The following is a 17,033-nucleotide window of genomic DNA, read 5'->3' on the forward strand; positions in this document are numbered from 1 at the left end:
AATGTTTATAGCAGCAATGTCCACAATAGCTAAACTATGGAAGGAGCCTATGTCCCTCAACAGATGAATGGATAAAGAAGATGCGAGATACACAATGGAATACTATATAGCCATCAGAAAGACACTAAATCTTGCCATTTGGAATGACGTACATGGAACTAGAGGGTATTATGCTAAGCAAAATAAGTCAATCAGAGAAAGACAATTATTATACGATCTCACTGATATGAAGAATTTGAGAAACAAGACAGAGGATCATAGGGGAAGGGAGGGAAAATAAAACAAGATGAAACCAGAGAGGGAGACAAATGATTAGAGAATCTCTATCTCAGGAAATAAACTGCGGGTTGCTGGAGCGGAGGTGAGTGGAAGGGATGGGGTGGCTGGGTGATGGACATTGGGGAGGGTATGAGCTATGGTGAGCGCTGTGTATTGTGTAAGACTGATGAGTCACAGACCTGTACCCCTGCAATAAATAATACATTACATGTTAATAACAAAAAGTCTTCCCACTTAGAATTTTAGTAGCATACATGCAAATTTACCCGTTTCTTTATTTTCTCATACAATGAGACTACCACTTTTAAGGACTTTCCAAGTTTCTGACATGCTTGGAAACATGAAATTTCACAGACAGTGACAAAGCTTAGATCATTAATATATCGTTCATAGTATTATTATTTCAAATAATTGTCAGATTTTTTATTTCAAATTAAGCAAAATCTTGTATTAAGGACTATATCTAGTGTCTTGTTGCCATTGCCAACCACCATTTGTGAGCCCTCAGAGTTTTTGAAGATATTTAAAATAGGTGTCCTTAACCTTTGAAAAGTCACAAATTTCTTGGAATTCTGGTGAATTGTCTATGTGCTCTCTCAGAATAGCATTATTAAATAGGTAGAATGAAATAAAGAGGATGATAGTGGAACCACTTAAAATGCATTCATCAAAATATTAAAGTTGTGATATAAGAGCACATACATGTCTTTATTAATGTTTGAATAAAAATATCTATTGTTAGATCTAATAACTATAGCAATTTTGAAGTGATAGCAGTAATAGGTACCTTAAGAAACCTGCAACAAGTATAATGTATTGCCTTCTATTGGCTAAAAAATCATAGTTACTGCAAATACTACTGTTGTCTATTACTTTGTCATGATGAAGGGAAGAGATCAATTTCAGTTAAACCTACTGAAAATGTTTTTTCCATCCGAGTTCAGGGACCCCCTGAATTCTATACGTAGGGCCTTTGTGCTTCTGTGAACCCCAGATTAACCCTTGGCTTAAAGGGAATCTATTCTAAGGGTTCAGAAAATTCAATAGAAATGTAATGAATACTTTTTACCAAAGATAACATATTAGAATTTTGTTCAGTCTATTATGCTCTAGCTTCCAAACATTGTAGCTACTTTATCTTTCCTATGGTACTGAAAGACCCGCGGATCCCCTTACCCAAGAATCCAACACTGCCACTGGATGCAATCAGCAAGAGGTTCTTTATTGTTACGCAGGCGCCTGCGGGTGGTCAGCGCGCGCCTGCGGGTGGTCAGCAGCTCCTGCTAGCTGAGCACACCTGGCTGGGGTGGTGCAGGGTTTTTATAGACAGGTACAAACAAGTTTTGGGTGGGGCACAACTGATTGGTTGACAGTTTGAACTTTTGAAAAAGGCATATGTGGAGTTTGCTGATTGGCTTTGGGGACCCGCGCGCGCGAAGAGAGCGGCGCGAAGGGGGAACAAGCTGATTGGTTATGAGGGCCTGCGCGCGCGAAGGGAGAGGCGGGAGAGGGGAACAAGAAGGGGGAAGGTAGGAATGCCATCATGGCGTCTTCTATTATTTCTATAAGCCAAACAGTTACAGAAGGGCAAAAGAGCAATTAATCACGCAATTAATAACCTAATCTACGCCTAAAAGCCAGCGGTTCACAGAAAAGCAAACAAGCGGTTAGTTATCCTATCTTCCAGGGGAGGGGACTTTTCAGGGCAGGGGTCTTTCATTCCCCCCTTTTTCTTTATCATGGATAGAATCTTATATCCATTCGTCTTGTTCCTGCTCTAAGTGGGGTGCAAGGCGCCAGCTTTTGCTTTCTCCTCAGCCAGCCTCCTGCTCCTTCATTTCCCCCTGAACAATCTTGACCCTGAAATCTTTAAGGGGGTTGAAGGTGGAAGGTCTCATCTTCTGTAACTTCTTCGTGCTGAATAGGGGCGTAGAGCTGTCCCTACCTGCTCGGGTCAATATTGATCAGGGAAGGAAAGTATAAGGGAGTTACAAAGGTGGAGGCAGCTGAATCCAGCGCTGACAGTGGAGAGGCGTCCTTGCGCGACAAGGATCGTCTGTCGTGGCGAAAGTCATTGTAGCAATGGATTCTCGGCACCAAGTAGAGAAACATGGAACAAAGCAACATATTAAGATTAATAAAGCGATAAGAATGAAAAGCCCGAAAAAGATTCGGCCATAGTCCTCCTTCAAATTAGGAACTTAACCATTTACTGAGAGAGAAGGATCTTGTAGGGCCTTAATCTGGGTGTTCATATCCTTTATTATTCCTGTGACATTTTTGTGATAGTCTGGGATGTATACGCAACATTCTGTCTTGATAATTGCACATGTGCCACCCTGGGCTGCTGTAAGGACATCTAAAGCCATCCTATTTTGTAGGACTTCCCTGCGTGTCTGTGACACTTCGGTATTAAGTAGGGAGATGCCATTTAGTGAATCATTGAGTGCCTTTGTAGTATATTTATTAAGGGCTTCTACATGCCACATGACATTTTCTAGTCCCGCAGATGGAACAAAGATGGATGCTAAGTGATCACACCATTTAAAAACAAATCGTGTCCATCTTTGTTTCAAGTTGGGGAGATTAGCTGGAGTTGTGATGGTTTTAGTAATGCGCCCATGAATCCAGGCAAATCCTAAAGTACAGCGACCTATCCACCCGGGAGGAAGCCAGGGCCGCAGGTTGGTTCCACATATCCAGTGGGTTCCGTTTGGAGCTGGCCATTTGATGCCAGGTCACCTTGCCCAATCAGTAGCAAACCGGTCAGTAGCCTGGAGTACTATTACTTGGGAACACATTTCTAGTGAGCCATCCTAGACATCATGTGTTATTTGCCCAAGTACCACTCGTATGATTCTTGTTCCCAGCATAAAACTGCCTTCTGACTGAGCTGTCCAATCAATACATACAGATATGTATCCCGGATCTGACATATGCCATCTTCAGTATAGCGATAAGGAGGGTTTTGGAACTTAGGCCCATATTTGATTGGGGAGTTATGGCTTCCCCTTTCCTTCCAAATAGCTCCATGGGCATGTAGTACCAGGAAAGCATATTTGGAGTCAGTATAAATGTTAATTCTTAGACTTTGGCAATTGCAAAGTGCTAGTGAGCACTATGGCACACCTAGCTTTTCTTATTTTTTCTATGAAAACTACTGTCATCAGAAAACCAACTGTCATTTATATTTTTAACAGGGGCATCTTAAATCTGGCCAGATAGAGTAAGCAAGATCAATAACCTTTTTGCTCTATAGAGAAAGAAGTACAGTGGTCAGGTTCAGGCATATAGGTAACTAGGTTTAAAGTTTGACAAGTTTTATTTCTGGCATATCTGTTAATGTAGCCCAGTATTTAATAAGTTGGCCTCCATCATCCATTGGTGGCCTTTGGCTTCTAAGACAAATCTGGACCTGATGTGAAGTCATTACAGTCAGGGACTGTTCCATAGTGAGCTTTGAGGCTCCTTTATAGGAGGGCTGTTCTATGCTTAGCTAAAGCATCTGTTTGCAATTGCACCTCAACAGAGGTGGCCTCTAGGATAAATATGACTAAGGGGTGAAACCAATAAGAAGACCTTTGAGTGGTCCAGCCTTAACAATATCCTGATTACAGAGGATCATTGTCAAGTGGGAGAAAACTTGTCAAGAGATAAGGGGAGTCCCTCATGGATCATTCAATCCATTCATAAAGAAAGTGGGGTTATCCATTATTTCCACAAGTCCATAGTTAATCCTATGGAGTGCGGTATGGTGGTTTTTAGGCAATTTCATTATCCCAGCCACACATAAGGTGTTAGTTAAGTTATACAATTGTAGGGGAATCAATCCCATTTTCCAGTTGTTTAATCATGTGCTGTGGGGTCTGCTAATATCCCCACAAAATAATAAGATCGACTAAAGAAGCTATTGTGCAACTTCTCTGAAGTTTACCTCAAATTGTTTAGCTTAGGTAAACATTTAAAGACAATCAAATCTAGAATTTAACATTCATAAAGGTGTGTTACTAAAACAATTTTTCTCTCTAAAATAACCCTCATTTCCAGAGATAGCCAAATCAGGACTAATTCACTTGTGAAACAAGTCCAGTTTTAACAAACTTGGCCTAATTATTTACATAAGCTCAGCAAGAACAGTGACTGTGATCAATAGATCTTTTAGAATCTGCTTTGCTGGAACTTTGTATAAGGAATCTCTAGGTTGAACTTTTAGTAGCCTCTCCAGGCCAGAAGCCAAGCCCTGTACTTGCCATGAGGCATGCCTGCAATGCCTTTGGGCGAATTCCTCTTCCCGAGACTGCACCTACCAAGGAGTGACATTCTTTACTCACCTGGTGGGGCTGCTGGGAACTCTGTAAGCAAGGTATCAGGCCAACAGTCCCAAGGGGCTTTATGGCTCCAGGTTTCATAAAGTCAACCTTAGTTCCTTAAAGCTGTCTGGTCATATCTGAGTCTTTTCAAATATGACATCCCAGTCAAAGCCTTGGTAAAATAACCAGTTTCCAATTCTTTCCTGTTACAAGGAGAACAGATTCTTATTGAACTTATGCAAATGACTGATTGCCATGGAAGAAAGAATACTTACTAAGACCTTTTGGTTTCAGAGGGTTCAGATAGAGAGAAAATTTGAATGCCTTGAGCACTTTTACAAATGAGCACTTTTACATCTCTATAAGTTACAGATAACTAGGAGGGAGTATCCCTAGTCTGGAAGAGCAAACAGTAGAGAGAACCAGCAATGTTTAAAGACAAAACATTAAGGGACACAACACTATAATCTTTTAGTTCATTTAGTCCCATGTTACTAATTCTGGTGAATGCGGCTTTAGTCAGTTTTGGAAATTCTTACCCATTTCAGTTTTAGGATTTTCAAGCATATCAAATATCTGTAAAAGTCCTTTATAGGAATCTCCTTGAAGATAAAACTCATTTTACCAGAGAATTAAAACAATTATAAATGACAAAAACTCAGAATGGATATGGTTAGAGCTAAAGAGACACGGGAGTTTACAATTTAGCTGCAAGGAAATCAGGTTATTTCTGTGATACATAACATTTCCATAATTACAGTATCAAGCGATGATCTCTCAAAACATTAAAACTTTAGGAAGTGCGTAGAATCTCTAGAATAGTTATAGCATTTTCCCAAATGTAACCCAAGGTTTATCATTGGTTCAGTAGTACTTCATGAGCAACTTCACATACCAAGGAAAAGCCTGAGTTAAAGAGATTTACGATTTAAATCTTGTCAACATTTGCTAAAATCTTAGAAAGTTTTAAAGCACATGCCTAAATATAATTAGGGATGTTAAACACCTGATAAAACTGAACATAGAAACTCGTTTTTCTGGGCAGGCAAAGAGAAAACCATTTACATTTTCTTAACAGCAGATCAATTGATCTAAGAAAACATTGACCTTTTGAACAGAGAATTTCAGTCTTGTACCAATGTACCTTTAAAACCCATTCATTTCAATCTTAATCCATTCTTGACCAGGCTAAAATTCCTTTTCTGAAGATTTCCCTTCACAAACCTTCTACAACTTTCCTTTGCATTCAGGTTTCATCCCAAGCCACTTCCTTCTAAACAACCATTTCATTTAGGACAAAATTACCTTCCTTTACCTTCAACAAAATGTATTCCCATTCCTTAAATCTTTCTTACATATCTCCTACTTTCCTACATACAGAGTTTCCCTTTATTTCCATCAGTCTTAGTTACACTAAGCAGAACTTCGTAATCTTAGAAACACCTTTAGTTATTAACCAATTGTGAACTGTTACAACAGAATTCTTCAGGTGGCAATTTATGAATCCGTTACGTGGAAAACAGGTCTACCAGCAGATTTAAATACACTTAGTTTCTTTGCAGTAAGAAGTCAAAAAGCACAAGCCTACATCCAGAAATTAACGACTTAGCATTTTATCCTGTTTGGTTAAGACCTAGATGTCCACAATTTAATTCCATTTGTCATCCAAGCAAAACTTTAAAACTCTCAGGTTACCAAAGACTTTGAAAGCTACTTCAGCAATTACCCATTAGAACTTTGAGATAGACAATTAACCATCAGTTTAGTCATTTCTCTGCTAACAAATTTTAACAAGTAACACAAGCTTATTTGACCTTCAGTAAATTTTGAAGTTTCACATTTACTGCTGATAACTTAAAAGACACGTCTTTCTTAATTAAACCAACAAACTTAACTTAGTTCCAATAGTGATTTATGTTCCACCTGGGCCCACTCCGCTTTGAATGTTTACCTGAGACATGCGTGGGAAGATCTGGAGTGGGGAGTGTTAGATCCAGGGGTGCTCTTCTTGCTCCTTTACAGTGGAGAAGGAGCCGTGGTGCATGATCTAGAGGCCAGTCATGCAGGCTGCACACACATTGGTACAGAAACACGTAAGGGGGAAACAGAAGAAACAAAGTGCTACCAGGAGGCAGAGAAAAGATTACCAGTTTTAGAGCTCATAAGCCCCAACAGAGGAGCAGAGGCCATGCTTTCCCACCAGCAAGGGGGGAGGGGTTAGGCAGTCCAAGTCAGGCCAGAGAACACAAGGAAACTTCCCCGAAACAAAGAGAGTTTCGGCAGCTGCTTGGGAATATTCCTTATAGTCTCTGTCTCGAGTTAGACCAACCCCAGTTGGCTCCAGTAATAGCCATTTACATGGGAAGTGAGTGAGGGAGAAGCCCCCCACATCTATTAGGAGAAACAGAGAGAAATAAAGCCAGAGTCCCCTTAAACAGAATGTAACCTTCATGACCAGTACAAGGAACATATATCCACATTTAAAGACATAACATGGAGACATGCATGAAGACATACATTGTTGGCCTCCATTTGGAGTCCAAGAAAACACCAAGGACAATAAGCAAGACACACAAAACAATTAACAAGAAGGCGCTGCGCGATTTCGGTACAAAACCGAAAATACAAATTCAACCGGCCTAGGGGAACCACGAGGTCTCCCTTTGGCGGACAGAACCAGCCCAGGGGAACCACGAGGTCTCCCTGTGGCGGACAGAACCAGCCCAGGGGAACCAAAAGGCTCCTCTGCGGCGGACAGAACCAGCCCAGGGGAACCAAAAGGCTCCTCTGCGGCGGACAGAACCAGCCCAGGGGAACCAAAAGGCTCCTCTGCGGCGGACAGAACCAGCCCAGGGGAACCAAAAGGCTCCTCTGCGGCGGACAGATCCCTGGAGCGTCCCTCAGGGTGGCAGGGGAGAAGTCCGAGTTCGTCAACTCCTTCTCAAGCTGCCTACAGAATACAGAGCAACAACGCACGCTGTTGTACAGTCCTATTCTGCTACCCGCAGAACAGGCAGAACAGAGGCCTCACAAGACGAGAGACAAACAAGAGCACGAGACAGGAGACAAAAACACATAGTTATTAAAATTTAAATGCTGGCCAGCTTACCTCCCAGTGGGAGTCGGTTGGATCCTTGGGCAGGAGTCCGATGATCTCGGTGGGACCTCCAAATGAAAGACCCGCGGATCCCCTTACCCAAGAATCCAACACTGCCACTGGATGCAATCAGCAAGAGGTTCTTTATTGTTACGCAGGCGCCTGCGGGTGGTCAGCGCGCGCCTGCGGGTGGTCAGCAGCTCCTGCTAGCTGAGCACACCTGGCTGGGGTGGTGCAGGGTTTTTATAGACAGGTACAAACAAGTTTTGGGTGGGGCACAACTGATTGGTTGACAGTTTGAACTTTTGAAAAAGGCATATGTGGAGTTTGCTGATTGGCTTTGGGGACCCGCGCGCGCGAAGAGAGCGGCGCGAAGGGGGAACAAGCTGATTGGTTATGAGGGCCTGCGCGCGCGAAGGGAGAGGCGGGAGAGGGGAACAAGAAGGGGGAAGGTAGGAATGCCATCATGGCGTCTTCTATTATTTCTATAAGCCAAACAGTTACAGAAGGGCAAAAGAGCAATTAATCACGCAATTAATAACCTAATCTACGCCTAAAAGCCAGCGGTTCACAGAAAAGCAAACAAGCGGTTAGTTATCCTATCTTCCAGGGGAGGGGACTTTTCAGGGCAGGGGTCTTTCAGTACCTAGAACCACATTTCAACCTATATTTTCTACTTTGGTTTAAACATACAAGACTCTCGTATTTTCTGTTAGATTCCTATGCTTTGTTAACCCCATAAACACAGCCTCCCATAGAAAAGGATGGAGGGGCGAGGAGGAAGTTTCCACAAGTGTAAATAGCTATACCATATGCTTGATCAAATCTGCCATCTGTTGCATGTGATATCCATGCTCCAAGACTAGCTATGACTGTACATTTGCTTCCAAGAACAATTCACATTGTTGGCTTTGGTTTATAAAACCCTTATGAATTGAGTTTTGGCTACCGCACGTTTTTGTTTTTGTTTTTGTTTTTGTTTTTCCTTTTTACTCCTTGCCTTACAGAAAAGCAAAAGCAAGTCTGGTTTTGTTGTTGATCTTACGGATGGGCCTTAGCATTTTTGTGTTGTTCTCTTTCTCTTTTTAATTTTGTCATAGTGTGTGTGTGTGTGTGTGAGAGAGAGAGAGAGAGAGAGTGAGAGTGAGAGGGGCTGTGGAGTCTGAATAGAGGACAGCCTTCTTTCATAATATTTGCTGTCCTTGGTCAGCCAGTATTTATTGAGGGCTCATTCCTGGCTGTATGATATTAGGGAGACTACTTTAAAATTAGATGAAATAAATTTAAGACATTAAAATATTTTGACTGTACATCAAATTTATTGATGAAAATGACATGTAATATACTGTATATTTAATACATTTTGATAGACTAACAAAACATTATCCTGAATTTAAATGCAGTTATACTAAAATATAGCACAACAGAGAAAGAGTTTGTTCAAGATATGTATTTTGGGTGTTTTGGATATTTGGATGTAGCATGCACTGGTCATTGGGATGAAAACTTTAATACCTTTTTGCTTGAGAGATATTTGATACCTTCAGTTCATTTTTATCTGAGTATCTCTGTTACTTATCTCTAACTGCTAACTTGCTCATTTTAATTAAGCCGGGACTGCTAGTTCTCCTTCAGAACAAAGGACAAAGAGCAGGTCTTCTCTGAGTCAATGGCCTTTCATATAAAACTCTGTATAAATTCTTTCTTAAGTATAATCTAATAATCAGCTACAGCCATTATTCCTGAGAAACTCTGAGCTTTCTAGTGGGTGAATGTCCGTGGATTTCAGATGGCATTAAATGAAGGCCTTTCAAAGAAGCTTTGCTTTTTGCAAAGTTTCCTCCAACACAAAATTAGGAAGAATTTCTGGGAAAAAAAAAAAAAAAAACCTTAAAAAACTCTCAGTTATTTTTTTGTTTCATTATGTTCATATCTGTGTATTTGTGAGTAGAAGGGGTAGTGGTTCAGAATAATATGTTTACTTAGGTGTTGTGAATGTTTTCATGAAATACAAAGACAACACTGAGAAAATGAGAAGGTTCATTAGATGGCAAGACAGATTTCAGGGACTAATGGGCAGATGTTGGCTCACAGTCTTGTGGGATTCATATAAGACAGTGGGGAAAGATCAAAACAATGGAACCAAGGCACAAACTTAATTATGCACCTGGTTTACCTAATACACAACTGACCTCCTTTATGTTGTTATGTAATTGACTTGGAGTATAGCCTTCCTACAGACTTAAATCAAACAAGGGAAGCCAAGAATATTTAAATAGAGCTTTCTGAAAATTAAAGAGACTTCCAGAATATGGGCTTCAGCCTTTCTTGAGGTTCATGGAAAAATTATCCTGTGCACAAATTCCTCTGTTGTATTCCTGCATATAAACGTTTATGTATTATTTCCCAGAAGTTTGCAGTTCTTTTTAATATTTATTTATTTATTTATTTATTTAGATGGTAGGAGGGCAGGAGAGAGAGAGGGAGGACACACAAACAAGTGAGCACAAGCTAGGGGAGAGAGAGAGAGAATAAGAAGGAGGCTGAGCAAGGAGCTGGTCATGGCGCTCAGTCTCATGATCCTGAGATCATGACTTGAGCGGAAACCAAGAGTCTGATGCTTAACCTACTGATCCACCCAGGTGCCCCAAGGTTTACGACTCTGACAAAAATTTTAAGTTCTCTTAAGAGCATTTCATTAATATGAGTAAACTGTGTCCTCACATTCAAAAGTCATAAATATTTTCCAAAATTGGGTTTTTTATTTCATTTTTGTTTCTGATATGGTGGTTCCATCATTTATTCCTATCTTAAAAAGGTAATATTCAGGGGAACCCAGATGGCTCAGTCAGTTAAGTGTCTGACTTTGACTCAGGTTATGATCCCAGGGTCCTGGGATCGAGTCCCCATAGGGCTTCTTGCTCTGCAGGGAGTCTGCTTCTCCCACTCCTTCTGCTTGCCTCTCCCCTTGCTTGTGTTCTCTCTCTGACAAATAAATAAATTTTTTTTTAAAAAGAAGTAATATTCAAAATAATAGCAGTATCAAAATTAATTGCAGTCATCATAGTGCCTTGCTACATTAGTTACAAAGAAAAATACCTAAAATGTTTTCCTTAAAAGTGATAGGAAAAATTGTCTGTTGTATTAAATACTGAATGTTGTCATTTTAAGCTTACAGATGACTTTGCAATGATAACTATTCCATTATTCATCTTTTAATCCCTGATATCATTTAAAAATGGAGCCAACAAGTATATTAATGAAAGAATTGCAGAATTCTTGAACTATAAGATAGACATTATATGTCAAAGTTTTACTATTTCATATAGCTCCAAAGCCCAGGAAATGTCTATATGCACTTTGTATTTGAATATAGGAGTGACATTTATCAGCTCTGAGCTAAGGAAACTTCTTTTCTTTGATTTCCTTATCTGTATAATGGGAGAATATTTTACCCTACTATAAAGAGTTATGATGAAATTTAAATTCCTGAAAATATATAAATGGTAAGTATGAGTGGTTATTGGTATTATTATATCCACTCTTTATATCAGTAATTGATCATCATAAAAGCAAATGCCATCATCAATTTTAATTCTTACAAATGTCTCAAATCATATTTTATCAATTTTTTTTTTAAAGCCGTATTGTTTTGTTGGTTTCTTTCCATCTGGTAGGCTAAAACAGCAAAACGTATGTTCACTTGAAACTTGTCTTTGTAAACCCATCTAAATACTATCAAAATCTTAATTTATGCTCAGAATTACCATTCAACCCTTTTATATTAGCTAGCATAATTTTTTCCATAGAATTTTCACAGGTTTTTTTCTTTTCCTTTATAATATATATGTTACAGTCAAAAGCACTATGGATTAAGAACTAACAGATACAGGCCTTAACCATTAACTCAGCTAATGGCAACTGAGGAATAATCTTGGACAGATGATTCAGTGCCCTAGCTGACAGGCAGTACATTGCTGGGCTAACAAAAGTAGATCGTGGCACCAGCTCTGTCAACATTACAGGACTGTTGTGAATGTAGATGCTGAGGATGAGACATTTAAAAGTTAAAATACGTCTGTTCATGTGTAGATTTAAATTATGTAACCCTCTACCAGTCTCCCATTCTTTTAGTCCTATGTCACTTTTCCATACTGAAGTTGTTCAAGACTCCTAAATCATAAACTAAAGTGTTCTATTTTTAGCTATATGGATTCTATAAGACAGAGTGAAAGTCCTATAGCTTTCTTCTTTAAATGTGAACATAATCCCAAAAGCTAATGATGTACTATACATTGGCTAATTGAATTTAAGTAAGTAAGTGAATAATTAAATAAGAGAAGAATAAGAGTAGAAGACCCAAAAGTTTAAATTACTTTTCTGCCAGAAGTTAACAAAAGAACTGTAATTAGTATTCTCTTCCTATTTTTATGATTTACATAAACTCTAACTACATTTTCTTTAATTCTCAATTATAACATACTCTTAGATTTGTATCTAAACTTTGTCTTACTAAGAATAATCATAAAATGTAGAGAGATGGGATCATGGCATTGATAGGCTTATTGATTCTGCTTCTCAAGTTCAATTATCTGGCAGTTAACAATTGTATGGGCCAAAACGGGCTGCCCCAAGATGAGCCACATTGCCCTGAACATTATTTTAAAATGTTAAAACAATCAAAACCCAGCAGATTTAGAAAAAACATTCTACTTATCCCTTCACTTTCTGCTTGATGGGGCCTCAAGGGCAGAGGCAATTCTTCCTCCCAAACATAATCAAATAGTTGGTTTATTTTATGAGCTTGAAAGGAAAAAATGAAAGATATTGTGTGTCTTTGGAAAGTTCACAGAATAAATGTTCTTTAAATCTGACTCTTAAAGATTCTCAGTAAAATATTACCAACTTTATAATTTTACTCTAATTTTGACAAACTACTTGGCAAAACTATTATGAATCATTTTATTTTTTAGTTATTTTTATTATTAATTTTCAAAAATGGATAATCAAGAGATATTTGGAAGAAAATTATTTAGGAATTCAATTCCATTCACAGGCAACTAGATCTCTTATAACTGCAAAAGTACCCTTATATTCGTATTAGTTTCCCAGGCCTTCTTCAGAGAAGTACTACAAATTTTGTCATTTAAAACAACAGAAATTTATTTCTTCACAGTTGGGGAATATAGAAGTTTAGCCATCTGTGAGCAGGGCCATATCATTTAAAGGCTCTTGGGAACATTCCTCCTTTGCCTCTTTGAATTTACTGATTGCTCCTGGCCTTCCTTGGTTTATGGAAGCATGATTCCAGTCTCTGCTTTGAACTTCACAAGGCCTTCTTCTCTTTTGTGTCTCTGTCCTCTTGGTCTCTTTGTGCCCAGATCTCCCTATTCTTTCTTTTTGGAGAACATCAGTCATTGGATTTAGGGTCCCCTCTAAATCCAAGATATAATTTCATCTTGAGATCCTTAATTATATCTGTTAAGATCCTATTTCTCAATAAGATTACATTCTGAGTTTCTGAGAGGATATACATTTGGGGGGAGTTACTATTCAACTCCTTATATTTGGTTTGATCATTATAAACTGTGTTGATTATCTTTACTTATTCTTACATTATTGCCCAGTGAATATTTCTTGTGAATTCACTCCTAAAACTAAAAGTGTTAAAGGAAGAGATCTATAATTATAAACAATAATTGGAAACAGTTGAATTCCCTTGTTTCTTCAGAGCGAACTATAGCAAATACTAAATTTTACTGATTTTTCTGGGTTATTGCCTTAATGATTAAACATAACATGAGTTGGAAATCAACGTAAAAGGCATAAAACAAACTGAAGTAAAAATAATCTCATATCCATGGGTCGTTATTGAAATATATTTTGTCTGCTAATTTTGGGGGAAAAATTATCATAGATCATTACAAATAAAACCATAGTTATAAATAGGTTTAATACCAGGGATCTGGGGTGATTTTGAACTTAAATGGTAGTGCTACTTTTAATAACATATATATTTTTTTAAGGTTGTGAATTTTAGGCACCTCTTAAATTGGCCTTATTATTTCAGTTGAACTAAGTGTTGAAGTAAAACTAACAAATTGTTGGCTTGTTCACATCATTAAGAATTTAATCAGTGAATAATTTCAGCAAAATTGTACTTTGGAAAAACAGTTGACAATCTAGCCTGTAGTTTTTAAACCAATAGTTTAAACCAAAGCTTTTGTGTTTGAAATTACTACAAAGGAATTAACAGCAGGCCTAAATTTTTCAATGTATTTGTATTATTCATTGCAGTTTAATTCTGTGCATTACCACATTATACTTTTGTGATGACATCAATATAGAGGCCATTTTTCTTTTACACAATAATTCCATTATTAAAGTATTTTTTGTCATTTTTTTTATTCCAATGCTCCAGTACAATGGAGCTTATCATTTAGGCTATTTGTAGTTGGTAGTGGACCAAAGAGAAGAATGTTAACTTTTAAAAAGATGCCTTTGAAAAAAAAATTAAATTATTGGCTCTAGCAACTGTGACAATATATGAAACATATTTAACTCACTTAGGAATTTCTTATGAAAGGTTTCCTTATACTTTACAATGTTGTATACTACAAGTATATCATCTTGAATCAAAGTATTGGTGACAACATTATCAGGAGCAAGTTGCTACTTTCACGAAATAATATCAAATTTACTCTTGCATATCTTCTAATTGTTTAAATTATGTTTCCTAACCCTCCCTGACCTGACCCAGTATGTAACAAAATAATTCCAATAGATCTATGACTTGTGTTTTCTATGCAGAACACAATTATGAGCCATGGGAAATGTAGTCATTTACATAGTTGTCTCTAATTAATTAGATGTTACTAAAAAAATAGCAATAGTCACATTTAACTGAATGTTTTAGTTGGAATTTATTACCCATAAAAATACAAATTCATTAAGATTCAATTCAAAATTCTGACCTCTTTTCAGCATTTAAAATAGTTGCGATGATCCATACCACCCCCGCACACACAATCACTAAAAACTCAACACAATTACCAATTTGTTACTTTCAGATTGACTATCTGTGGATAGTTGTTAATATTTAAAGAAGGCAAGTATATCAAAAGAACAATAGATTAACTTTTTTAAGAAGGAATTCTCTGTTGTTGAATGATATAATTTTGGTAAAACTAAGAGCATATATTCCTAGGGATAAAATGGTGAAGGTTTTGTTGTTGTTGTTTTTTGTTTTGGTTTATTTTTTAGGAAATGAAATGGAATAATTGGTGAAAAATATTAAAAGCTCATTTTGAATATTTTGTTCCAAATTGTAATGTGTTAATACAATTATAGTATTAGCTTTACCAGAATTTGATAGAGAACTAGAGAATAAAAAATGACCATTGTAATAAGATATGAAAATTTAGTTCTAAAATGTATTTTAATACATATAATCTGTAGCAATGATGCATAGTCTTTTTTGTCATTTGGAATTGTGACTTTGACATTAACAAAAAAGTGTTTTTTGTAAGTTTGATTCATAGGGATCTTTTTGATAAATGATATTTATAAATTGAAATTACAAAAAAATTTCCTGGGTGCCTGGGTGGCTCAGTGGCTTAAGCCACTGCCTTCAGCTCAGGTCATGATCTCAGGGTCCTAGGATCGAGTCCCGCATTGGGCTCTCTGCTCAGCAGGGGGCCTGCTTCCTCCTCTCTCTCTCTCTGCCTGCCTCTCTGCCTACTTGTGATCTCTCTTTGTCAAATAAATAAATAAAATCTTTTTAAAAAATTTCATAACAGATATGTATATGCATGTGTTATCAGTTATGATGTAGGCAGCCCAGGTCCCTCAGGACCACCCAAGAGGGTCCTTGGCTCTAGCACAGGGTAGAAATCAAGCTTGAGTGAGCAGGAAGTGAGAGCAGAGATTATTGAAGGTAGAGGGAAAGTGCAGATACAAACAGAACACCTGGGAGACTTAGAAAGAGGAATGAGCCTCGTCTTTGCTTAGGGTTTGGGGTTTTTATTGAGTATTGTCATCTGGTGTGCCTGTCCTCTCAGGCATCCAGAAACTGGTCAAAGCAAGGACTAATGTCTAAGTGTCCTCCGTGTTGCTTATTCCCAAGAACCCAGGGGTTCTTGTCAAGATGTCTAGATTCAGTGGTCTGGAATACCTACATGACAGCTTAGCCTGGTCATTCCTTAGATGTTATCCAGTGTGCTAGAAGACTCCAAGGAAATCATTAGGATCTTGACCCTTCTAAGTAGGACCTTAATTATTTGTAATATAAGTCATGTGTAAGACAGGGGTACAGATCCTAGCAAGAATAGAAGCTAGAAAATGAGCACCAAACCCCCACCCCCCAAAACCCCAAACCATTCTTCATGGAGTTCCTTCAGTTTCCCTATCTCAGTTACAGTATTGAAAATAGTGACAATGAATAGACATTAATTTTATAGAGGTTATTTATGATTTCCTAAGTAAAGAAATGATTTACAAATCATATAATATTATTGCATAGTCAGCCATTTTCTATCTAACAAAGGTAAAATCCTTAATACTTTTGGGGGAGGAAGAATTTCCTCTGCTCCTCGGGTCCTTGTAGCTGTACTAAAAGCAAATTGACATGAATTAGAAGGAGAAAATTAAATTTAATAGCATACGTAGGAGTAATCCACACAGAGAAATTACAAAGAATATGAGGCAACAAGGTGTTTATGTGAGCTAAGGAGATGGGTAGGAGTCAGAGAATATAAAGGGAAGAAAAGGGGGGAATGCAAATGGAGACCATTAGCAGAAAGATGAGATACGTGGAGAACAAAGGTTGCCCTGTCAGGCGGATAGGTTTCTTAGATGAAGAGGAATCTCCCTTCTTGGTCCAGGCAGGCTGTTGAGGGGCAGGTAAAGAGCTTTTTCTGAATCTGCTGGGTCTTGATTGCTTTTAACTCAAAATATCGTTCATGTTAAGTGGCCCATCTAGGGCCCAATCTGCCCTTGTTTGCCCCCTACAATATTCAGAACAACAGAGAAGTGGAAAGCTTTACCAAGGGCAAAATGTATAAAAGAGGTAAATGCATCCCTTTATCTGAAATGTATCTCTCATCCCAACCTCCTGTTTTGATCAAAGGCAGCATTATTCAGCCACTTACCAAAACATAGAACTGCTTCCAATTTCCTTCTTCCTTCATCTTTTTTAGCTAAATAATTCTGAAATCATTTCATTCCTTCCTCTAATGGAACATTCAGATTTCTTTCTCCTTCTTGCCCACTGCTAGGATCTTAGCTAAGGGCTTTCTTACCTAATATACAAAGAATTACAAAACATAATTTTCTGCTGTCTCTAATCT

Source organism: Mustela nivalis (genome assembly GCF_964662115.1).
Source record: "Mustela nivalis genome assembly, chromosome: X".
Classification (NCBI taxonomy): Eukaryota; Metazoa; Chordata; class Mammalia; order Carnivora; family Mustelidae; genus Mustela; species Mustela nivalis.